Genomic DNA, 26869 nt, shown 5'->3' with positions numbered 1-26869 from the left:
AACTCGCTTCCATTGCTACTCTAAAAGCGTTTCTTGGTGGTTTTGTACCTACAACGCCCTCCATTGTGGTATACCATAGCTATTGCTTTGAAAGAAGCTTGTCCTCTGTGGTCTGTGCGGACTGCACGAGGTATTTCTGAATGGAACTCTGATCTGTTCAAGTTCAATATATCTTCGGATAAATCATTCTTTTGTATAGATACAAATCTCTAGCTTTCGCTTGAGAATTATAGCTATATAATCGGCTTAGTGGGCCCTAAAAAGCTCTGCTTAAGGACAAGGTATTTGGAGTACATAGCTCAAAATTTCTAGAGCACCGTTTTTTAGAACCGTTGAACGGATTTGGATGAAAATGCATCACGCCAATTGTTCAGTGGTTGTCAATAGCGTGATGCATTTTAATCCAAATCCGTTCAACGGATCTAAAAAACGGTGCTTTTGAAATTTTGAGCAATGTACTCCAAATACCTTGTCCTTAATTCAAATCTCCAGGAGGAAATGGGGTTTTGTCCTTTTTTTTCTCCAGACGGATTTGAGTATTTCAAACATGTGTTGAACTCTTGTAGTTTTCTATGGGGTATTTCAATGGCGTGAAATTACTCCACAGTTTTATCCCGAAATGGTGCGTTCGTTGTATAAAGATGGGATGAGTTTCAGATTTATCTGGCTACCTCGTTCTTTCTGAAATGCTTGAGACGCATTGTCGATTATCACACCTTTGATGTTCGTCTGGCTAACATGCCTATTCATGTGAACTCACATGCCTCCCAATTTGGGATGTATACAGTGACTCTTTTATACAAAGTTGTACATGTTTTCAAGAAATTACTCGCTTAAACGCAGGGTTTGCTTGGGTGATCTCTTGAATATTGAGGATGCTTTCGATGCAGTGCCTTTCAATGCCACATTGAAAGTCGCGTGACGTCACAAGCTACCTCCAATGAGCTATAGGCTCTCTTCACGCTTATGCGTTTTACAGTGTTCTTTTCAGGGCACTGATTAAACCCGTAGTGGTATGAGCTATGTGGTATGTGGTATGTTGGCTATGAGCTCTCGTTGCGCTTATGCGTTCATTCCCTTTTCTAGGGTACCCCTTCCTATTTCATCACCTTTCCCTTTCCTAATCCCATTCCATCCCTAGTCCCATTCTCCCTACTCCCTCAGGTAAATGATGAAATAGGCTTATATGTATGGCGATGGCACAAATGTCCCAAATTAAGGATAACGTGCCTCTGAGCCGGCAACTCCCACAGGATTCCTCAGAAAAACTCATGGAGAAGTCCCTGAATCAATCTTCATGCAGAAATCGTTGGATGAATGTCTGGAAGATCTTCTGGTGGAACGTTTGGATAAATATTAACCTGGGGAATCTCTAGAAAAAAATCAAAAGAGCCATTGGGAAGAATACCTGGAAAATTAATTGGCAAAAGTCCTGGAGGTGCCTTCGGAAGAATTCATGGGAAAAGGTTGGAATAGTTATAAGAATTTTTAGGCAACTTGGAGAACTGCTAGAATTACTTTTGGATTAATCTCCACTTGAGCAACATCTTTGCGGATTTGTACGAGGACTCCTGGATTAATTTAAGGAAAGTTTGGAGGAATCATTGGGAATATTCTTTAAGTTTAAGTAATACTTTTAGGGAAGGGCCCATATAGCCGAGGCGGTAAACGCACGGGTATTCAGCATGACCATGCTGAGGGTGACGGGTTCGATTCCCGGTCGGTCCAGGATCTTTTCGTAAAGGAAATTTCCTTGACTTCCTTGGGCATAGAGTATCTTCGTGCCTGCCACACGATATACGCATGCAAAATGGTCATTGGCAGAGGAAGCTCTCAGTTAATAACTGTGGAAGTGCTCATAGAACACTAAGCTGAGAAGCAGGCTTTGTCCCAGTGAGGACGTTACGCCAAGAAGAGGAGAGGAGGATACTTTTAGGAATTGGCGGATTAATGCTTGCAGAGATTCCTTATGGAAAAATATGAGGATATTTTTGCAGAAATCATTGTAGTAATTCAAAGAATGAATTATCTAGGAAGAATACTATGTGGGATTTCTGAATTAGACATTGGATAAGCTCTGGGTGAAACCTTTTGGAGTATGTTTGGAGTTATTCTTGGAAGAGCTTATTGATAAATCCGTAGATGAGTTTCTGAAGAAATCTTAGGACATATTCCTACAGAATTTTGGATAATTATGTTAGGATTTTTTTGATAAATTTTTAAATTTATTCCTAGAGAAATTCCTGAATAATTTAATTGTGGAATTCTTTGAGATTTACCAGAGGAATTAATGAAGAAATTATTTGAAAAAAATATTTATGAACCTACAAGGCTATCCTTGAAAGAATACTTGAAATAATTATTTTAGGAAACCCTACAGGAATTCTTGTAAGAAAATATGGTGGATTATTTGCATGTTTAATTCAAACAAGAATGGAATCCTTAATGGTATTAAGCGCTTAACGAATCTGTGCTGTATGGAAATAATGGTATACTATCAAGAAGAAACCTTTAAAGAATCCTCGAAGAAAAAGGAGGCATGGATACCTTTAGGTATATTTAAGATGATATAGAAATATTCCTTAAGGTATTCTTGAAACACTCACTACAGGAATTGTAGAAAAAAAATCACCAGAAATCAAGGAAATTCTGGAGAAACATCTTCGTAAAATCTTGGATACCGTGAGAAACTCTTACAGCAAATCCGATTTTTTTTAAATTTTGCAAAACGATTCACGTAGTTTATTAGGATTTCCCCATGTGGATTTTTTTTTGGAAAGACTTCTCTAAGCGTTTCTGGAAAAACTTCTAAATGGTTTTCTAATTGCATTCCGAAAAAAAACTTCTGTATGAATCAAGGAACTCTAGGAGTTGCACTTTTAATATTTTATTTATAAGAAATGTTTTCGTAAAGTTATTCATATTTGTTTCAATTAAACCACGTTAGGTGCGTCTTACTTCATATTTTTGAAAGTAATTTAACCCTACAAGGGTTTTTCTTCTTCTTTATAACTCTACGTCCCCACAGGGACTTGGCCTACCTCGCTTCAACTTAGTGTTCTTTTTGAGCATTTCCACAATCATTAATTGTAGGGCATCCTTTGCCTGCCATTGCATGAATTTGTATATTGTGAGGCAAGTACAATGATACACTATGCCCAGGGAGTCGAGAAAATTTTCCCGACTGGATCGGGAATCGAACCCGCCGTCTCCGGATTGGCATTCCATAGCCTTAACCAGGCTACCTGTAGACCCCCTAAGAGGGTGTTAGAGTCAACCCGGACAGGCACGCTGAACTTACATTTCATCATCGGGGTGCGAGAAACGTAACATATTTGTAGGGTTAAACGTGAGCGTTTGGGCCCAGTTGTACAAGAACATCCATTAAATCAGAAAAATAATGAAATGTAGTAGCTCTAACTATGCAGAAACCATTATCCCGTAACGTTCCCTAGCACAGAGATCAACAACCTGTCTTCCAACGGCAAATACGATCCACCATACTACCTTCCGTTTGTGGCGGAGTGGTGCATTCGAGCAATTTAAATCGTTGAAATACCTTTCATCCGATTATCACTCTCGATCTCCCAGGCACAAAGGTATAGCCGCCCTCTCCCATCTGAAGTTTGTTCCCATGATAAATAAAAAAGAAAAAAAACTTTATTCCCCAGCGCGGCGCTAGGTTGTCGCAATCATGATGGTTTGTAGCCATCTTCGCACTCTTCCCACACCGACTGCACTGATGGATCGCTTAGAGGGCACAAAGTGACGCTAATTCTAGAGAGCTTGGAAACATCAATTTAATTTGCGCTAAACCGTGAAAATAGACACCGAGATGGTGTTGCTGGATTGTCTGCGCGAAAATGGGGAGAGACGCGCGGCGGTGACAACGCCTAAAAGGCGGTACCGACCGGCGGCGCGGCGGTGTGCACTTCTTCTAGGTCAGTGGCTCCCAAACAGCTGTGTTGCGCTCGGAAGTTAAACAACCAACAAAAATGATGTCAGGTTGAACTGTAGAAACTTCATGGATATACTAGAGAGAACTGGTTGAGGCCACTAGGCAACATTAGTGTGTGAGTGTTGGTGATCTTATTCACTGAGAGGAAATAACATTTCAATTTCACTGGAAAAAGTCAAGTAACCGTTCGAAAATTAATTTTCGGTGAGTTTACATGCACTAAGTGAAACTCACTTGAAAACATAGTGAAACTCCAAAGAAAAGTTATTGGAAATTTCGCACTGTATCGTATTATAAATTGTATATGGTTTTAAAGTGGATTTTACTGCAGTCGGAAGTATGCTAAATAGAAGCGTGTTGTTGTCACCCATCACTAACGAACCATGCATGAATGTGATGATGGCAATATGTTCTGTGAATTCAGATGCTTCCTCTTTCTCAAGGGAACCATTTGGTGGTCTCCGATGGCACGGATGGTTTATAATAATAGCAAAAATTAATACAATTCTACTAAAAACATATTTTAAATTCATATGATTTGGCAGTGAAAATTTTCACTTAAATTTTATTGGATTTTTTCAGTAGAATGTTCTCACTAATTAATCATTCAAGTTTCAAATGTAAAGATAGATGGAAAAAATCTACCTGTAAATTTCCAGTAGAATTGAAGTGAAATTTTCACTCAGTGTTTTAAACGAGAGAGGCAATATGGGTATGGGGAGGAAGTGATAATGTAGTGCCTTGCTACGACATGGGGCCGTTATTGACCCACGTGATCTATTATTTGGTAGGACAAACAGAAGGACATTTTATGTGAGAACCCCCTAGCAGAATTTGACTTTGAAGGTGAGACCCAGTTGAACACCACTGTTCCAGTATGTACAGAAACAAAAAAACTGTACACTGGAAAAACCAACAACGGGGCCGTCTTTCACCGCCATAGACAGAAGAGATGAGTGCGAACGGGGGGAGGGTGGTATGACTCCAAGTGGCGAAAAGGGCAAAACAATTGTTTCACATCCTGCCGCCTGGTGTGGTGCCGGACGCCCGTTTGTTGTGGGATACCTTCGGAACACAGCGGAACCCCAACGGGGATGATGTATATTCTCTATTTGTGCCCCTGCGGCTTGGAACCAGAACATTTTAATCGTTCCATTCAATCTTGTAAGTTTGCTCCTCGGCGACAACGGTGTTTATCTTCCCCCTCTCGAGGTATCGCTGTGAAGATCTGCTGGTTGATCTTCCTGCACTTGGAGTCGAAGGCGTTTGCAATGCTTCGCAAAGAGTCGTTAATCACTTTTAGGAGTATCTCGACTATTCGACTGACGTTGCACCATGTAAATGAGACCCCCAAGTTGTTTTCATGGATAATGGATTCATCATTTTTGTATGAATTAATTCCCTCAATAAGCCACCGCGTCCGAGTCAGAGATACCGATCGAACGTTGTCCAGCCGAGCCGGCTCAAGGCTAAATGTGCAATCGATCGCGCGACCTGGACCACGATTGATCTTGTAGTGCAGCAGCAGCAGGCAGACATTCAACTTTGGCGTTTGGTCAGCTGGATGAAACATGGCGCGGTAGTGGCGGCGTAGTTGGAAAAGGTTAATGTAACAGAGCCCTAGCATTTGCCTCCTTGGGTGATGTACATCGTGAAAAATTTGAACCGCAGGCGACGAAGACGATGATGTTGGAAGAGAACGGCTATCCCCAGAGAAGGGCTGTTTGTGGTTGCTCTATCGTGATCTGTTGGTATGTTGTTTTTTGAACGATCAAGGTTACTTCTAGGGAGGCCCAAGTCTTGAGTTTGGTTTTATTCTTAATCGTTTAACCTAATTTACAGCTCTATTGTGCTTTGACAGCTGCACTTACACTTTGTACATCACCTGAAGGTATTCCGAGCAAAGGCGGTTAAGAAAATGATAACACTAGCTGGTTACATTCAATTGACAAATGAGTTTGTATTGTAATACCCCGAGATTCAGTGCATTCGACGCATTTGTCGAAAATCAAAAACTCACATTTCAAGTGCGGATTACTTTTATGCATCAATAAAATGTCACTCGATGTGACTTTCAGAACCATAAAATTCGAAAATTATATCGATAATCTTCACGCCGCAAACCACTGCAACCGAGGATCATTGACCAAAAATACCCTCCAAATGAGGTCGGAGTTGTTTAAAGCGCAGCCACTTGATACAGTCATAACAATCACCCATCCCATCAGCTCAGGCTCCACAGAGGCAAGCTCTGTGGCTGAGAACATTTTTCAGGGATAAACCTCCACTGCACTTTGGATAAACATTCATGAGCCGAAACAATTTTAATGCTCACGAAAACAAAAATCCGATTATTTTCCCGCACCTCCTCACGACGATGGCAACGGTCAGCTGTTGCACAGTGAAACATGAGATCACCTCCGAGGCGAGGGTGCACCGCCACATTGTATCATACACGTACAAGCAGATTTTCTTCCTGATCAATTTGGCCGATGATTGTGTTTCTTGCTCATAACAACACTCGCCCTCGCAACAATGTTGTTGCTCGATCTATCATACTGTTCAATCGAAACGGATGCCTAATTTTAGAAGCCGAATAGTGGTGATAGTTTTCAAATAGTTATTCATGCAATAAGGTTCACATTCACAAAGATGAAAGTTGATTCATTGGATAAATATGAAGAGCGCGTAAAAAATCGAATTTTTCAACGAGTTGGACACAAAGTTTCACGCAATAAATTTTCATTACTACTGATTTCGTGCATGTATATCCAAGCAGAAGGTAATGCCTTACAAATAACATGCAAAAAGCATTGCTGTGCTCTAATATCTAAAATTCTAGACTAATATGTCAAAAGCGCGTAGCATCCATTAATAATGTCTGCTTCTCCAGTTTCTCCTGAGCGTATTTTCAATTATTCGTTCAATCTTCGACCAGCAACAGGTATAGCAGACTCCCCTCTATCTGATAAGGGGATAAGTTTTTAAAAATACATCGAAAAACGCCTAGGAGGGACGGGAGAAGCTAATGCGTTCACTGGTTGTTCCACTCTTTTCAAATGTTGGTCTAGAATTGTTATTGCTTTGTTATTTTATGAGAACATTACCATTACAATTAGAGATATTTTAGCAGAGTTTAGTCATTACAGAATGAAACTATTGAAAAAATGGATAATTTAATAATAGAAAATGTGATTACTGTGTAATTCAATGCCTTTTGGATAACAAATACTGCACTTGAAATTTCAGGTATGCGTTCGTTATTGGTATAACATGACATTTTATTTTCTAGGTGCCATCTTGGATTTCGAGACGCTTTCTTGAATATTCTAGTCATTATTTTTCAACTCCGAACAACTTCTTTGTATCAAATATGCCTATAATGCATGGTTAGAGCTTGAAACTCCGATAAATTACCGCCTTCTTGAATTTTGGACCGCCTTCTTGAATACTATGGTACCGTTTTTGGACTCCAGACATCTTATGATCGACGATAAGCTTACCTTCGGTAGCCACGTCGATTATGCCTGTAAAAGAGCCTCCACAGCTATTGCGGCACTGTCCCGGATGATGTCCAATAGCTCAGCGGTGTACGCCAGTAAGCGCAAGCTTCTGGCTAGTGTTGCTACGTCCATACTTAGGTATGGCGGCCCGGCGTGGGGTACCGCGCTAAGTACTGAATGCTACCGACGGAAGCTGGAAAGTACTTACAGGCTTATGTGTCTGAGGGTTGCAAGCGCGTACCGTACCGTGTCACACGACGCTCTCTGTGTCATTACTGGTATGGTGCCCATCAGCATTCTTATCAGTGAGGATATGGAGTGCTTCGAAATGCGCGGCACAAGAGGCATACGCAAGACTGTCAGGATGGCCTCTGTGGTCAAATGGCAGCGCGCGTGGGACAGTTCCACCAAAGGAAGGTGGACCCATAGGTTAATACCGAGGGTAGATAGTTGGATTAATAGGCGCCATGGGGAAGTTTCATTCCACCTGACACAGGTCCTTACAGGTCATGGTTGCTTCCGACAGTATCTACACCGTTTCGGGCATGCGGATTCTCCCGAATGCCCAGTGTGCAATGGTTTAGAGGAAACGGCGGAACACGTTTTGTTCGTGTGCCCGCGTTTTCGCACAATGCGTGACCGCATGCTTGCCACATGCGGGGAGGACACAACTCCGGACAACTTGGTCCAGAGAATGTGTAGGGATGAGATTAGCTGGAATGCCGTTTCAACGGCTATCACCCATATCGTCTGGGAGCTACAAAGGAGGTGGCGCGTGGACTCGGAGAATGGCTAGTCCAGATGCAGTACAAGAGGTGGTCCAGGGGTTCGAAGTCGGCTTCGTAGGTCATACCGGTGCCCTGCGGTCGATATCGACCCTTACAGCGATTAAGTGGCCGCGGAGAGGAAGTCCCGGTAGCGGTGCTGTCGTGGCGTCGGTCTACTGGGTTGGATCTGAGCCCGCGGTTGGAAAGGGGTCCCCGGCAAGGGTCGGGGTAGGTGAGACCCTGCTGTCTGCAACCTACGGATGCAGCTGATAAGGCCTGAAGGGTAGTGATAACCCTTGCCTTCAGCAGGTCAGATCGGGTTGCATGTGGGCATCAGTTCTTGATGTCCGCTCAGCAGTAGGGCGCGGGCGGGGTTGACCCTGCCCGCCTTCCGTGGACAAAGGGAGTGGCGAGGACCACTCGGGAAACTGGCTAAGCGCCAGCATGCTATTGTGATGGACTCTCCAGTGCGAGTCATCGATGTTCGTTGCTGCTAGGCTACGGCAGCTAACCTTGAGGGTGCGATATGCACTAGCCCCTCTCTGAAGCAATACCTTCTTGGTGGTTCCGGAGAGACGTAGGGTTTGGCGACCATAGGAATGTGTTTTAGTGGGTCGAGGAGAGAGTAGTCCTGGCTTCTACCGGCATTGTAGAAGACGGCCTCATCCCCACACTACCCTAACCTTCCTGTTAGGGTGTCTGATGAGCAGATTTATCCCCCTATGGTTTAGAAGGAAAAAAAAAAAAAGACATCTTCCTTATAACAATTATACCCAAATATAGACCCTAAGACTCGATTGAAGAGCCGTCATCTTGAATTTGGAACCCCATCTTGGATGTTCTGGTCATCATTTTTGAACTTCAGGTTCTTTAAATTTCCATTAAACTACCGCCATCATAAATTTTGGGTCGCCATCTTGGATATTCTGGTGACCGTTTTTGGACTCCATACCAAATATACTCTTATTGTATGGTTTCAGACCCTAGAACTCCAGTTAACAGTCACCATCTTAAATTTTAAGTCGCCATATTGGAATGTAGACCGCCATCTTGGAAATTCTTGTCGCCATTTTTGGACTCCAGATATCCTGCCCATACCAAATATACCCATATTGCATAGTATTAGAACCTTAAATATTGCATGATTTCACAGCCTAAAACTCCATTAAACAGCCGCCATCTTTAATTTTGGGACGCCATCTTGGATTTTAGACAGCCATCTCGATATTCTGGTCATCGTTTTTGAACACCAGGTTCTTTAAATTTCCATTAAACTGCCGCCATCATACATTTTGGGCCGCCATCTTGGATTTTGACTGCCATCTTGGATATTCTGGTTACCGTTTTTGGACTCCATACCAAATATATCTTTATTGTATGGTTTCAGACCCTAAAACTCCAGTTAACAGCCACCATCTTAAACTTTGAGTCGCCATCTTGGAAATTCTGGTCACCATTTTTGGGCTCCAGACATCCTCCCCATACCAAAAATACCCATATTGCATAGTATTAGAACCTAAAACTCCATTTAACAGCCACCATGTTGAATTTTGAGCCGCCATCTTGGATTTTAGACAGCCATCTTGGATATTCTGGCCAACGAACTCTGGACTCCAGACAAGTTCCCCATACCGAATATACCCAACCCATATTGCACGTTTTTACAACCTAAACCCCCATTAAACAGTCGCTATCTTGAACTTTGGACCGCCATCGTGGATTTTTGACGGCCGTTTTTGGACTCCAGACATCTTCACCATACCAAATATACCCATATTGCATGGCTTCAGAGCCTAGATTCTAGCTAATAGTCATCATCTTGAAGTTTGAGACGCCATCTTGGATTTTAGACCACCATCTTGCACGTTAAGGTCGCCATTTTCGGACTCCAGACATCTTCTCTATACCAAATATATCCATATTTCACGGTTTGAGAGCCTAAAACTCTATTTGGGGTCACTATCTTGGATTTTTAACCAACATAGTGGAATTTCAGATTTACAGTGTTGATTTTCGCATAAAATTCGTCAACCATGCTAAATGTAACAAAAATCGGCGCAGTTTGTTGTTCCGGATCACTAAAATAGCCATAACTCCGTGACCGATCCGGACCAGTTTCAATAGCAAACATTGCGGTAAAATTTAGGTTCGCTAAAATACAATAAAACGGCCAATGGGAAGTGCCTTAAAAGTGAGTGACCTTTTTTGTATACAGACATACTTACACACACATACATACACACATACAGGCATCACCTCAATTCGTCGAACTGAGTTCATTGGTATATGTGACATGGCCCTCCGAGCCTTCTATTAAAAATTCGTTTTTTAGTGAATATGTGGCCTTTTATCACACTTGGGTGTACGAGAAAGGCAAAAAATGCAAAATAAAGCACGTTTTTCCATTCTATATCTTCCAAATTTCAATCGCAATGCGGAATACGGGGACGCAACCAACCACACCTAAAATTTATACAGTTGTTTTGGACGCTAAATGAAGCAAAAAAACTTTGTTTAAAATCGACCTTGTTTTGCCAATCTAATAGACATATATACAAAAGATTTTAAAAGATTTACATACAGTGGTTACATTGCATCCAGGCATTTTATCAAGAATGTCTGGACTTTTTAGGGGCACCTCTAAAGGTCGGTTAAGGTGAAACTTCAAGAAATCCCATTGAAATTTTACATACAATCTTTAAAGGCACAAATTCGACGAACGATGTTTCTCCTTAAGCAGAACTCCTAACGCATGATTTCCAAAATAACTTGAGGGATTCCCTTCCTAATTACATCATAGGAAGTTTCACGAATTGTGTTAAAGCATGCGGCAATACTTTCAGGGATTCTTTGAAGAATTTCTTCGAATTGTACTCAGGAATGCTTCTAGAATTTCATACCGGAATAACTACAGTTTTTCTAACAAGCTTTCAAGTGTTTAATTTAAGCATCAGCAAATTGGATGGCTGCAACGCTCGTCCGCAGAGTGGTGCTTCTACAGCAGAAAATCTGCTCATCTTTCAAAAGCTCTCTCAGGGATTTTTTCAGAAGTTTCTTCAGGAGGTTTTACCAAAATAATTCAAGGATTTCTCTAGTATTTCACACAGAGACTCACCTATGATTTGCTTCTTAGATTCCTTCAGGAATTTCTTCAGAGATTCACCCAGAAGTTTCTTTCAGGAATTCCTTTAAAGGCTCCGTCAAGGTTTTCCAATGGAGTTTATTCAGAAATTCCATTAGAAAGTTCTTCAATGCTTCCTCGCAGAAAGCTATCAGGGCTTTGGCTCCTTTGGCATTAGGGTCATTTTTGACCCAAACCGTACACTACGTCAGCGATGTACTGCCAACGTGATGCAAAAGCAAGGTACAGGAAATTCTTCAATGTTTTCTCGTGCAATCTATTCAGGGATTTATTCAGGTCATGCAGGAGTTCCATCAAACATTCTTCTGGGGGTTCTGTTAGGAGTTTCTCTTAGCTTTAACTCAAGGATTTTTGTAGAAGTCACTTCAGCGATTCTTCCCGATTTAAGATTTTTATTAGGGATTCCTCCAGAAATTTCTTCAGAGATTCCTGTAGGAGTTCCTTCGGGATTTTTTTCAACGACTCCTCTAGGAATTTCATCAGGGATTCCTCGAGCACTTGCTTCAAGGATTCGTCCAGATTTTTTTTTCTAGAATCTTCTTAGAAGATTCCTCCTGGCATTCTTTAAAAAAATCTCTTGAAGTTTCTTGGGGAATTTCTCCTGGACTTCCTTGAGGGACTTCTCCTGGACTGCCTCGATTTCTCCAGATATTCCTTCGCATATTCCTCCAGCAACCCTTTCTGAGTTACCTCCAGGAAATTATTCAAAGAATAGTAGACCCAACGTGGCTAGGCACGTTCCTAAAAGAAATAGTTTTTTATCCAATCAAGAAAAAATCTCCTGGAAGGAAAAATTCTAGAAGCCGCCCTGAAAGCTAATGTATCAATGTATATGTGAAATATTTCACTCAGCATGGTGCATGTGCATCTCTTTGGAAAGCGCCAGACGGTATACTCATAAGTATCCAACCTTGGTTAACCCTCTAATACCCAAATGTTTTTATTTTGATCTAAATATCATTTTTCGTCATCTAAAATCGATTTAAACATGTTTTGGAAGATGATTCTTTTTTATTCTCGATTTCATGAATTTCGGTTTTTGTTTTTTTTAATTTTTTTTTTGAACATCCCCAAACTTTTATATTTTTCCTGGAAGCCAATTTGAAGAACGGATTTTTTTAGATGAAATATTTTGAGATTTAATGATTATTGTTGAAATATAATTATTTTTAATTTTTTTCACAGAAACTTTTATTTTCCGTGTAATTTTAAGGAAAATAATTTTAGAGTGTATTCGATTCCCTTAAACTATTAAACAAGGATAGAATGATTTAAGAAAAATTTAAAATATGTTAATTGTAGCGATTCAATACAAAATAAACAATGACTTCTAAAAGGTGACTAAAACATCAATTTTTCAATGATTTAAAAAAAATGTAAATTCGCTTTAAAATACACCAAAAAACATTTTGAGATGTACAAATATCAGCCAAAAATATAAAAAATTGATTTTCCACGAAACAAAAATTACAAAAATGCTCAAACTATACCCCGTCTAAAGGCGGGATTGGGTATTAGAGGGTTAATATATGACTGTTATAGGGTTCTTATTTATATAATGAAAGAAACTTCTAGATCTTCCTACAGAATTGATGCAGCTATGCTCCTAATTCTGGGATTTCATATCTATGATTTTTATTCACAGAATATTCTAGAAGGAAACCTTTTAAAAGATTCCACGTAAGCTATTACATCAACGCATATGTGAAATATTTCACAGCATTGGGCATCTCATTGAGAAACGCCAGAAGGTATACTTCCAAGAATGCACCTCTTGACTGGCAATGGCTGTTGTAGGGTTCTGAGTATGAAAAGAAAATTCTAGAAACTGCCGAATTGATTTAGCAAAACAATGCTTTGCCATTCCTACGATGCATTTATGTACGACCAATGCAACGATGTATCAATGGAACGATGGAATCACGCAACAATGCATCAGTGCAGCGATGCATCAATGCAATGATGCACCAGTGTAATTATGCACCAATTCAACAATGCACCAATGCAACGACGCAACAATGCATCAATGCAGCGATGCACCAATTCAACACAGGTACAATGCTACAGTGCAGTGATTATTGTAGCATACATTCTGTGAAACATTTCAAAGCGTGACGGAAGGACAGACAACTCTGGGATTTTATATATATGATTTCTCCTTCAATTCTTCGAAAGGTTTGTTCCGTAATTCATTGAGGGATTTCTTCAAAAACTTTTTCAGGGATTCCTCCAGCAACTCATTCAGTGGTTTCTTGTGGGGATTCTGCGGGAGTTTCCCCGTGAAATCCTTCTTGAATTCATCCAGGATTTTTTCATGGATTTAACTGGAAACCTTCTGGAATTTTTCGTAGAGTTCTCTCACGTATTTCGCCTGGAGTTCCTTAAACATTTTTTCTAGAATTTCTTGAGGGATTATTCCTGGAACTCCGTCAGGGCAATTCCTTCAGTGAATAATAAAGGGATTCCTTAAGAAATTCCTTCAGACATTCCTCTAGAATTTCTTCTGGAGTTCACACAAAGATTCCTGTAGAAGATCCTTAGAAATTCCTCCAGGAACTCCTTAAGGTATTCAGGATTATTTTTTTCAGGGATTTCTTCAGGAGGTTCAGGTGGGATTCCTTCAAGATTTTTTTTTTCAGGGATCCCCCAGGAATTTTATCAAAGATTTCTCCAGAAGTGCCTTCAGGGATTTCTTCAAAATTTCCATCAGAATTTTATCCCCGTAGAATTTTATCAGTGAATTCTCCAGCAATTCCATCAGGGATTCTTCCAGGAATTTCTACAGGGCTTTTTGCTGAGATTTCCCCTTCAATTGTCTTGGAGTCCCTTGAGAGTTTTCTTCTGGAGTTCTTTGAGGAATTTCTCAATAAATTTCTCCAAGAATTCCTTCAAGAATTCCTCCCAGCATTAATTACGGGATTTTTCTAGAATTCCTCGAAGGATTTCTTCATAAACTCCATCAGGGTTTCCTTCGCGGATTTCAGCAGATGCTCATCAGGAATTTTTCCAGGGATTTTTTTGGAATTTTTTGTTCATGGATTTCCTTTCAATTCTTTCAAGGATTTCTCCAAGAACTTTTTTATTTTTTCTCCAGGAACTGCTTCGAGGTTTCTGCAGGGGCTTCTTAAAAAAATTCTTCTGGGATTCCTCCAGGAATTTCTTGAGGGATTTAGAAATTTCTCCTGAAATTCTTCGAAGGATTCCGCCTGGAGTTTCTTGAAGATTTTATTCTTTCAGGGATCTCTCAAAGAATTTCTTCAAGGATTCAGCAGGAAGTATTTCATTGATTTTCCTGGAATGTTTCCAGGGATTCTATCAGGAATTTCTTCTTGGAATCGTTTTGAGATTTTTTCTGGAATCCTTTGAGAAAGTTCTCTTGAAGTTTCTGAATAGTTTTGTCCTGCAATTGCTGGAGAAATTTTTCCATGAACTCCTTCGTGGATTCCTCTAGAAACTTCTTCAGGGATTTCTTAAAAGGTTCTTTCAGAAATTCTGTGGAAATTCTTTCTGAAATTTCTTCAGGGATTTATCCTGAAATTAGTGGAGAGATTTCCCGATGAATTCCTTCAAAGATTAAAAAATGAATGAGAGCTTTCTCCTGAAGCTTCGTGAGTGATTTCTCCTGTAACTCCTTGAGGAATCTCTCAAGTAACTCCCTCGGGGATTTTTCCAGGAGTTTCTTCAATGATTGATTCAGGAAATTTTTCCAGGCTTCCTCCTGGAGTACACTTAAAGATTCCTCTTTCAGTCCCGTCAAGAATTTCTTGGCGATTTCTCTAGGTAAGCCCAGCTTGGCTGTACCACTGGAAATTAGTCTTCATGTATTTTATTTTTTGTGCTGTCCCTTTTCTAGGAGTTCAGCTAGCCCCAAGCTGCGCATCTCTCTAACAATGTTATCTATAAACATTCGTTTCAAATCTAAGGACAGACATGAAAATGTTCTCATAGTGAAGCAACTCGCGAGTCAATAAAGTCATTATGTTCAATTCACACATGTACTAAGGAATTCATACCACTTTACATACTTGTATGAGATTTAATGTAGTGCCTTTTTGGAAAGTTTGTAAGTTACTTACCTGTAGTTTATTCTAAATGCTCCTAGCTAGATGTTGTGATCTGTAAAAAGAGAATAGAAGAAGCAAAGATTATATTTCCGAATGAATACAGTTAGTCAGCAGTAAACTATTCGCACTGAAAAAAGAACACCAATGTCACTTGTTTTAAACTATATAATTATACCCAACGACCCACAGCGACTAACGGATCATTCGTCGACTGTCGACTGACTTTTGTAAACATATTACACACTATGGGTGGCGCAAGCTGAGCCATTCTCTAGGTCAGAGACGCCATGTGTTTTCGTTGCGTTCGTCATCGGTGTCGGTTTGCTACCAGAGACCGCTGAACACCACCGCACCGGGAGCAGAGGCGCGTTATTTGTTGCGTTGGGGAACGTTGCACCTTCCCTTGCACATCCCAGCTTTCGTCTGTCACCTAATGGGATCAAGATCAGATCCTATTTCTGGCGTATCTCAACTATTTCGATTCGAGTGCTGCCGTAGGAACGCGCTGGCGGTTGTCCCAAAATATCATGCGATGCAACCCTCACTGAATGAAAGTTCGTTTTCATCAAAAATTTTGAAATTTACATCTTGTTTTATGATTAGAATAGAGTGGGCTGAAATAATGACCATATTGTGTGAGGTACATGTACCTCATGCACTCTACTCTAAATATTACACAGCAGGTCGAGCAGAGCAGCGGCGCCGACCAATAAGTGCCACCTCACATTCAATTGGACTAATTATTTGCAGAACGGAATGTCTCGTCCGTGACAAGACATCCAACCTTGATTCACCGCAATTCCACGCAGGTCATCACGACTAACCACGACACCGCCGTCGTATGACGACGGATACTGTCGATCTCCACTCTTTCTCGATGGACTAAATATCTACGCGGCTTCTAGTCGACGACCGGCGCAACATGTATGTATATCTAATTAAACGGCACCCAGAGAGCGGGCGGTATAGTTTGAAGTGGCTAATTTTGAAACTGAAAGATTCCCTTAGTTTCGGGCCTCCCAAACGTCGCCAATTCGTCACCGCCATCATCAGAGAAACGCGCGAAAGCATATGTCTGTCAGGTATCTATGCGGTAACATTTCTGTCCACTGACTGACCGTCGTCAGCCGGGACCAATAATCGTGGTAGGGTGCGGGCACCGGTTTTGGCCAGTCTAAGGGAAATAATTTTTATAAAAATAACCAATAATCCTATGAAAACAACCAATGCGTCAAAAGAAAGGTTTCAATCTATATTTTGAAGGAAAAATGCAGAAATCATGCCAATACTTGATTTTTGTATTAAAAGTGCCACTGGCCAAAATAGAAGCTCTGCCGCAGTTTTGACCATATTCTTAAGTTTGGTTTCTATTTTGGCCAATCACATGTATTTCTTATGGGAGTGGCCAAATTAGAAGCACCCTGGCCAAAATAGATATATGGGAGCAGATTTTATAAGGAAATATATTTTTTTCTTCCAGTTTTTCATTAAAATGTATGGTTTTCACAGCTGTAATCATCATATTGTATTAGGATCTACTGGTAAAAAATAAATTTACGCCGATTTAGATCGCAACAGGCTCAATACCGCACTATGGCCAAAACTCCGGACTGGCCAAAACTGAAGCTTCTACCCTATGGGTTGGTTGATTAAACAAAATGCACAAACTGCAGCTGAGAACAGATAGGGTTACCTACGGCTTCGATCAGCGAAGAACCGCTTCGTAGCTGTGCAGTGCACGAGCGCGTGTGTTAGTCTATCTGTCGAACTATCCATCCAACGGCGAAGGTTCGCGCAGATCTCTTTTGATCGCTGCGAGATTTTGCTGACTTTCGCGCACTTTTTGTGAACTTGTTTCAAGCGGGGATAATTTGTTTAAACTTGACATTCCTTTCTAATGATTGGGTAACCTGTTCGTATGGGTTAGAGGTTCGGTATGGGTGTACTGGCACCAGCAATACTTTGTGTTTTGGGGGGCACGTAGCATAGGTGATTTGCTAGAGAGATAGTAACTTATGTCACTTACTTTGATGTTTGCATCATTTGTGAGTGTTACTTAAATGTCAAAATTTTCGCTTTATCATCAATGTCACAGCAAATCAATAAACATGAATTGAGCAGTCCATTGAGGTAGTAAACGTTAGGTGTTTTTCACATCATGATAACGTAGTGCAAGTTCAGCATGCCTGTCTGGGCCATATTGACCCCAGACTTAAAAAAACTACTAGACTACTAGACTAGACTTAAAAAAAGCGATTTTATATGGCAGGAGGACTCAGGGACGTTTAAAGGAGAACCCAATGGGGATACCAGGAGATTTCAGGAGCGTTTCAAGAGGGTGCCGGGGCGATTCAGGAGGTACCCCTCAAAAACTCGGGGACCCAGTTGACACCCCTGTGAGGGCTCCTAGGAGCTATTTGAAACGCCCTTGGGATCTATTGGTACCCCCTGAAAGCCCTTAAAACTTCCTGGTCCTTCTGGAACTTCCTTAGAACCCTCTGAGACCCTTTGAAGCATCCAAGCGGCCTTCTAAGACCCCCATAAAACCCCTTTAAACACCTTTGAGGCCTTCTGGCACTTCCCTGGAAATCCGAGACGCAGAGACTCCCTAAAACACCCCTGATGCCGTCTGAGACAACTCTGACACCTCTGAAAAGTCCCTGAGACCTCATGGTACCTTATGAAACCCCGGAAACCTCCTTAATACGTTACTGAGATATCCTGGAACTTTTTTTTGAGACGCTTTGGTATCTACTGGTACTCCCTGAAACCTCTGAAACGCCCCTGAAACCCTATGAAACGACCCAAAGGCCCCCATATGCCCTAAGGACCCCTGAAGCAACACTGAAGTCTCCTGCAACCCCACTGAGACTCCCTTAAATACTCCTAAGACCCCCTGAAGCGCTCTGAGACCCATTGAAGAGTCCCTGAGCTCGCTAGAACCAGATGAAATCTCTGGGACCACCTCAAACGCCTCTGTGATCTCCTGGTGCCCCTTGAAAACTCGTGCGATCCCCTGAAATGCCCCTGCAGTCTCTCTGAGCTCTCTCCTATAAATTTCCACCGGCTACCGATGCCATAGCTACCGTAATTACTCCGTGATCCCATCGAAGGCCAACGGAACCTTCCAATACGCCTTTCGATAAAAAGCTCCTGAAACCCCCTTGGAACCCCCGCTTTTTGGCTCTCTGGAATATCCTTAACCATCTTAATACCATCTCAAATGCCCAGGAACAAGACCTGTACTCGCAAACTAAATTTTCTCATTAACCCTCGAGCGATTGCGCTGTTGTATTTTGTACAGTACGTTGAAAAAATCTCGCTTTTGTACCCATTAGACGGACAAATATATTTGTTATTGTAGTTCAACATTCATCCAAGGCTGCCATGATTCACGTTGTGTTGGCCATTTGTTGGGCTAGTTTGGCCAAATATTTGTCATGTGTAATGGGACCCTTAGCGTGGTGCTGGCGGTGCTGGCCAACCGCAAGAGTTACGGAAGGTTAAAGCCCTAACTAACTAACTATCTAACCAACAAAATTTCCTCTTTTATTGCTTTTTTAATTTATGCACATTTTCAATGTATCGCCAGTCATTTTTTTAGAAGGAATTTGTAATATATTACGCTTATTTTATGAATTTTCTGAAAAAAATGTAAGAAACAGGGTATCCCTTTAGTCCCGAGACCATGTAAACGTGAAAAAAAAACTATATTTTTAGATTGCTGATAACCAAAAATACAATTTGACTCGTTCATCGTATATGTATTTGCTTAAAACTACAATTTATTATCTTCCAAACAAAAAAAAAGGAAATTAAAAGCTGGCAAGTGGTTAAATAGGTAGGATTTTTTGAAAATGTTCGGTTTCGGAAAACCTTGATTAAATCACCTTGTCTTAAAATTGTTCACCCCAATGACACAAAAAATACGGGTCTTAGTATTTTCACTATACTACAAAGCCAACAATTATAAAGGGATTGATTGCGACATTCGGAGTTCCCCTATATCGATTTTTTATGGAATGGCTGATAAAATTTGTACATACCAAAATACGAAAATCTTGTAGGAATTGCTATAAAAGTTCTTTAGAAAAATGACGACCCATGCAAATATATTAGAGGCCTCAAAAAAGAGCGGCTTGTTGAGAGGACGGTTGAAAATGGACAAGTTCCTTTACTGACGTTCCGTAAGCCTCGGAGTGTGGGTTCAATTCCCGCTGCACTCGGTGAAAACTCTTCGTTAAACTGAAAATTCTTCAGTGAACCACTGGGTGTTTCGTGTGTTATCCGTTGTCTCATGTTTGTGATCGTTCAGTCTGTGGAACCTCTGGTTGAAGACGGTGCAGTGTCTTTTAAAAGAATTCTGACAGCAATTTTGCCAGAAACTGTCTAAAGAATTCCGGAGATGCATCCTGCAGGAGACTCTTGTTAATTTTCTAGAGATTTTTTTTTATTAATCACTACCTATCCACTCAACACGATGTGTATGACAAAACAATAAATACCATAATCCGGGGTAACATTGATCAAAAATTTTGATCTTTCTTGGTTTATTTTATATTAAAGCAAACGTTGCATGTTTTATATTTTTGAAACAAGTACTGGCTCTCTAAGTATGTGTTAAGCTAAAAAACATGTTTAAATATGCTTTTTATTCTAATTTTTATTTTTTATTTTATTTGGGGTAACATTGATAACCTAAGTGTTCAATGTTTGTTTGTGTTGAACATACCCTTACTTACTAAATTTGGGCTTCCTGATTTCGAATATGTTGTCAAAATTCTTACACGTGATGTACTTTTTGTCATATAGTAGGTAAACAATTACTAAATACCATTCGTGAGAATAAATTAATTTAATGAAAATTGTTTGTTCAAACTTTTTTTATTTTTTTCCTTATTCTTCTGTTCTAAGGATTATAAAGAAAACTACTGAAAACATGCTTTATCTAATGGCAAATCGTCTGATCAATTTCGACCCGGAGATCAATTTGACCCCGATTTACGGTACCTATAAGAAATGTGAAATACGCGTAAAATGCATTCCTGCTACAGTAATTTACCTCAGAATTATGATTGCAATTCATGCTTACACAGCCTCATACAACTATTGCTAAATGCTTTAAATCCCTCGCACCCCCCCCCCCCCAAAACCTCTCAGAAACCTCGGCAAACGGACTGAAACGCTCAAAAACGCCTCTGAACCCCTCTGAAATTCCCTGGAGAGAAGCTGAGAGCTTGTAAAGACCTCTAAAACCATTATGCAACGCACATTGGGCAAAAGCAAGCCCAAAGGTGGAAAACATTAATAACTTTCTTAATACAAAACCCTATGTGATCATCGATGCAAATTTTCTCAAGAATTGGTTGGTGGATGATTCATGTAGGGCAACTACTCTGAAGCGAGTTATAAAGCCCGTTTTACCACAGTTCGCCCTAAAATTTGAGAATTTTTGCTATTTTACGGTATTTGTAATGATTTTAATGATTTTTTCGCTAGGATACCATCGCCACAACTTCATTGAGTAACGTTACATACAAAAAGTAATTGAAATGTTGGAATTTTAGGGTATTGTGGGGTTTATTAGACTAAGGTATATTTTCAAGGTAAAAATATTTTTTTTTATTTTTATTTTTGATTGACAATAACTAAATAAATGATCGATTACACATGGGTTATTTCTGAAGAACGAAATTTTTGGCGAGTTTGATCTCAAAGTATTGGTAATATTTGAGTTTTCACGCATACCAATATGAGTAGTTTTCATCCTAATAGCTAATACCACCGATTCCAAACATTTCCAAACGATGAGCCATTGCTTACATATGTACTTCAAAAAATATCCTAAATGTTGTTTGCGCACAGCCACATAGACGGGAGGTGGCGGCAGTATATAGTTTTTGAGCTTAGTTTACACAAACTCCCCTATAAACTTATTGTTTTATTGTTTTAAAATTAAAGTAACTTTAACATGAAATTTCTGCATCCTATGAAATTTGGAAATTTAGGGTTCAATGGAATTAAATGAAAAAAAAAACAATCCAAATGCTTGGATGATCATATAAGTTGACAAATGACTCGTTTGGTAGAAAATATCCATACGAGTTCTGATGATGCACAGCTCGAATACATTTAGCCGGAGCGGTAAACTCGCGAGTATTCATTAAAACCATGCAGAGGGGGATGGGTTCAATTTTCGGTCGGTCCGGGAATTTTGCGTGTTTTTTATGAGGAATTTCCTCGACGTAATGCAAAATGAACGATATCATTTCCTCAAAATTCATGTGTGTATAAACATATTGAATTGATTTTTCGGTTCACGGATAGTACTGACCGTGTCTCCCTTTGTACAAATTTTAATGTGGATTGGTTAAAAATTGACTGAGTTATGGCAAAAATCAACCCGTGCAAAAGTAGAATTGTGTATATAAAATGTAAGGTGCAAGAGCTTTTCAACAGGGTGTCCGATTTTGCCTGCTTTCTGCTATAACTTATTCAATATGATACAAATCGAATAAGTTTTTGTACACCCAAGTAACATTTAATTACCAATTAGTCTTGTAGGTTCTTATAACCGTCATAAAACCATATATCTTTCATTTTGGTTTTATGATGGTTTTAAGAACCTCTTCTAGTCGATTTAACTAAAAAATGTTACTAAGGACTGTTCATTAAAGAAAATGGACATCTGTTCACCAATAGTTTAGAGTTAAAACTAAACAAAAAATTGTGAATTTTTGCTTAATGTGTAAAAACATTGTTCACTTTGGCAATACACTCAAAGAAAACGGAAAAAAGTGAGAAATTTCGAGCGATGGGTCGGATTAGCTTAGCGACTAGCTTAAAATTCTGCACAAATGATGTTCCAAAAAGTTGTCGTTTCGAGAATTGGCATACTAGTACACTTCCGGGACCGCAATTTTTCAACGCTGAGCAGGGGACAGATGTGCCGGATGATGTAGGGTACATCAGAAAAGAAAAAAATGGGAAAAAGTTTTTGGTGTGGCAAACCAATTGTTCGTGTGGCTCAAAGAGTTCTTAATATTTCACAACGGGAACAATTAACGGTGAAAATAACAGAGAGGAATGCATCAAAAAACGACTTCTACCCATCCACCGAAAACATACGGATCCTCCATTGTTTTGGCCGGATCTGGCATCCGCTTATTACGCTTCTTCTACACTAGAGATGCTCAAGACGGAAAAAGTCGATTTCGTCGAATAATGGCAAAATCCACCAAACTTCCCTTAACTGTGCCCTATGAAAAGATACTGGACAATAATTAGACGGCATCTCAAGAAAGATGGAAGAGAAGCAAGCTCTATTGATTGCTTCAAGAAAATTTAGTCTGCGGCACAACGAAAGGTTACGGAGAAAGTTGTGCAGAATCTAATGGGAGGTATCAAGAGGAAAGTCCGAGCGTTCTTCAGAAATGCGAAGTAAATGTTCAAACTCACGTGAATTCGGCCACATGTATGTTAACTGTCATTAATAAAAAATAAACTTATTAATTTGTTCGAAAATAAATATTTTCTATTGAAAAAAAGGTGTCCACTTTCTTTAATGAACAGTCCTTAGGGCAGTGCATACAGTAAACTATCTAGCCGAATACAAAAAATCAAGTCAATTTAAACATCTTGAGGAATTTATATCCAACCTGAAGAGTTTTGTCAAAGGTTAATAATGGAAGTGTGCGACATGGATTATTAATATTATTTCACGAATCAATTCTAAATTGTACCATCTTCAATTGCAACACTCCGAAAAATAAGCAGTATATTTTGCTCCATTATCCCAAAACTTCGTATTTTTAACATCTTTTATGTATACTCATTAGAATCTGAGTGATATATTATATTCACTGCAATTGAACAACATGATTATACTTTTAGGGGAATTGGGGTGAAACAGGCTTTATATCCCGCTGAAGAGATGCCGTAAGTACAAAAATCATTCGTTCGGAAATTATTTATCAAAACAAGCTATTTGTCAACTTATATGGTGATATAAGCTTTGCCATTGTACCCTCATTTTCCAAATTTTATAGGAAGCAGAAATATTACTGATTAACTCTTAATAAATATTAACTCATATCATGCATATAAACTTCAAGGTAAAGTTGTTTTAATTTTAAAACAATAGGCAATAAGTTTATATGGGAGTTTGTGTAAACTAAGCTCAAAAACTATATGCTGCCGCCACCTCCCGTCTATGTGAGGCTATGCGCAAACAACATTAAGGATATTTTTGGAGTATATAAACAATGGCTCATCGTTTGGAAATGTTTGGAATCGGTGGTATTAGGATGAGAACTACTCATATTTGTATGCGTGAAAACTAAAATATTACCAATACTTTGAGATCAAACTCGCCAAAAATGGTTTCTCCAGAAATAACCCATGTGTATTTATTTACTTATTTTTTTTTATTATTTATTTACTTATTGTCAATCAAAAATAAAAATAAAAAAATAATTTTTACCTTGAAAATACACCTTTGTCTAATTAACCTCACAATACCCTAAAATTCCAACAATTCAATTACTTTTTGTATGTAATGTTATTCAATGGAGTTGTGGCGATGGTATCCCAGCGAAAAAAAAATAAAAATCATATCAAATGCCGTAAAATAGCAGATATTTTCAAATTTTTGGGGGAACTGGGGTAAAACGGGCTTTACCACTCACTTCAGAGTAGTTGCCCGTACATGAATCATCCACTAACCAATTCTTAAGAAAATTTGCTTTCAACATATAACAATAAAACAAATCATGTAACCAATAACCATTTCCCTCCGAAACACATTGAGTAGATTTTAACTGCTAGTTTATTATTATTATTACTATTTATTAACGACACTTTACCTTTAACTGCTAGTGAATGCATTTGTTTTTACTAGAATTTAAGTTTCGAAAGGCAACACTGCTTTCAATTGTCGTTGATGACAATAACAATGATCAAGTCCAATAATTCCAATTTGTAAGTTTAACATTTAAAATTAATTCCGCAAAATCAGCGTTACCTTCTCAGTAACTACCAAACATTTGCAGTCATGTATCAACAGAACTGATGTTTATACCGTGATAAAGCCCAACATGTTTACGTGCAAGAGATAAGACTATCAATTTTAAATGAGTAATATAAAATTTATTGATAAACAAGTTATCTCATACATGCAGCGGCCTAGTTTACGCGTGGGTGAGAAATCAAACAGAAATGGTTTCATAAACGCCCATGAATGAGCCACAATAGTCCATAATTGCCCTTCTTTCTGACAAGACACAATTTAACCTTCTCCATATGCAAATATGATCAACTTGTGAAGTGCAGCTGCCCTTATTTATTGCAAATGATCATTCTTGCCACGCTTTTAAAAGAAAACAGTGTCATCGTTCTCCTCTAGGATGTATGGATTGTCAAGAAAGAAAAGAAAACATTCTTCTGGGGGTGATCTCATTTCATTTGTAAAACAAATGTACCGAATTGGCTCTGACTGTATCGGAAGAATTGGATGTTTACAAATTCTGAAAAACCAACCTCACTTAAATTCTTTCTCTGTCTCGCTCCACCGACAATTCAGACTGAAAGTCTGACAATGAATGGAAGGTGTTATCTGAAAATTTACGGCATGTAGGTAGGTCTCTAATGAATGGACAAACAAACACGGCAGCACCGTGGTGAGACTTGGCGATCCTATTGGTATCTATCTTTATTTTTGGATTAGATGATGGTTGTGGGGTATAATACTGTTGCAGCTGATAAGGACGTCAGGCGGAGGCAAGGTGAGATTTGTTAAGTGAAATGCGTTCATTTGCTCTTGACACTATTACCAGTTGTAATAAGTATAAAGAATGTGTGACACTGCAACGCCTGTTGACAACTCAGTGAATTACTCCCACCGAACAAAAAAACAACAAATTCGCTTACATCAGTGGTACCGTGTGCGCGAGAATTTATTCAACAATTTTGTACTCGAAAATAAAAGTCCAATCTCCTCCATCGTCTCCTTCCTCCTTCCGGTCCGCCCTGTCGGTGGAAAACCACCGCTGCTGGCGGGTGGCGGTGAAAAACGAGTTCATGCTCGGTGGCTGTCGGTCGACTGTTCAAAAATAGAACTCTGACGATCGGCTCTTGTGTTGGATTATCCTACACTAGCACAACCATCGAATAAGTGCTAAAAACTTCGACAAGTTCACTTCGCAGATACCTACATATGGGCGGGAAGACTAACGGATGGAAGTCACCACCTGTCAGCGCACCCACCCAAACCGACCCACTTGGAGCTGTGCCGTGCGTGGAACGCCCCCTGATTCCAAGAAGTAATTTGTCCATGTCTTTCGGCCACATCTCAATATAACGTCAATGCGCTAGCAGCCAGCAGAGGCAGCATCGGCAGATGACCAATAATAAGTGCCACAAAGTTGCGTTGAATGGCGGGCCGGGCACGTTTTCTGCGCGCGGGTTTCATCCTAACATTTTCGTGTAGTATTTTTATCACACACATGTGACGATGCGAGGGGGCGTTTGCGTAGTAGGTACGGCATATCGGCCGCGGGGGTTACGTATTCTGGTGTCTAACGCAGAAATGGACCCGTTGTGGAGGAAAACAAATCTAGCCGAGAGTTCAAAACCGTCCAGCTGCACGCCGTTCAGAGGTAGAGGAATATATAAATAATGTTTACCTTCATATTCAGTAGGAGAATTTTTTGTTTGTTTGTATAGATGTGTTACACAATTTCTACTCGAAATAGGTTAGGGTTAATGTTGCACGGTGCCGAGTGGCTAGCTAAGCTATGTTGCAAGACAATCTACGTTGGGTTAGGTTTGAATGGGTTGGAAAGGTAAACATCTGAAAGGGAAAGCATCCGAAATGTAGGTGGGCGGATTTTTGCCAGGTTGAAGGTCTGTCTGGTCATCCGTTTCATTGGCAATTTCTTTTTTCATCTTTGCATTATATCCAAACTGTCAACAAGGGGGGTGGGAGGGGGGTTTGTGGTTCGAGGGGTTGTTCCTGTACCAAGTGGACCAAATATTAACCTCCTTATCCTCGATCTTACAATTTTATGTATTATGAAGTGTTGACTCTGAAGAGAGAAATATTGAAAAAGAGCTTTTTCTTGCCTAAATGATCGGTAGATGAGTAAGTGAGAGAAATAACGCTATATCATTCACCTAGCGGCGATTGTGCCTTTCTAGTGCCTTCGAAAAACCATTCCATCCAAACTCATGCTACATGTTGATGGATACCAGGTCATTAGGCTGAATGGTCATCAGGACGAATTGCAATTCAGTAGTTATGAACCTGTGGAAACGGATCTGTTGTTTTTACCTCTTTCAACAAATATTGCCAAAAACTATTTTAATAATGTAACTAGAAAGAACAGCCAATGTTTAAAAGAAGAAAAAAGTGATAAGTAAAAAATAAGTAGGTTCAA

General features: G+C 39.8%; 1 protein-coding gene across 14 annotated transcripts in view; it reads right to left on the bottom strand.

The window, feature by feature from the left end:
* Nucleotides 1-26869, bottom strand: part of LOC109423129 (PDZ and LIM domain protein Zasp) — a 283958-nt gene that overhangs the window by 225363 nt on the left and 31726 nt on the right. For all 14 annotated transcript variants that reach the window (XM_062853043.1, XM_062853044.1, XM_062853041.1 and 11 more), the window contains exon 3: nucleotides 15447-15486. The gene's annotated coding sequence lies outside the window, so the exon portion shown is untranslated. The remainder of the gene's footprint in view (nucleotides 1-15446; nucleotides 15487-26869) is intronic.

The sequence above is a fragment of the Aedes albopictus genome, chromosome 2, assembly GCF_035046485.1.
Source record: "Aedes albopictus strain Foshan chromosome 2, AalbF5, whole genome shotgun sequence".
Taxonomy (NCBI): domain Eukaryota; kingdom Metazoa; phylum Arthropoda; class Insecta; order Diptera; family Culicidae; genus Aedes; species Aedes albopictus.
This window is presented reverse-complemented; position numbering and strand designations above follow the sequence as displayed.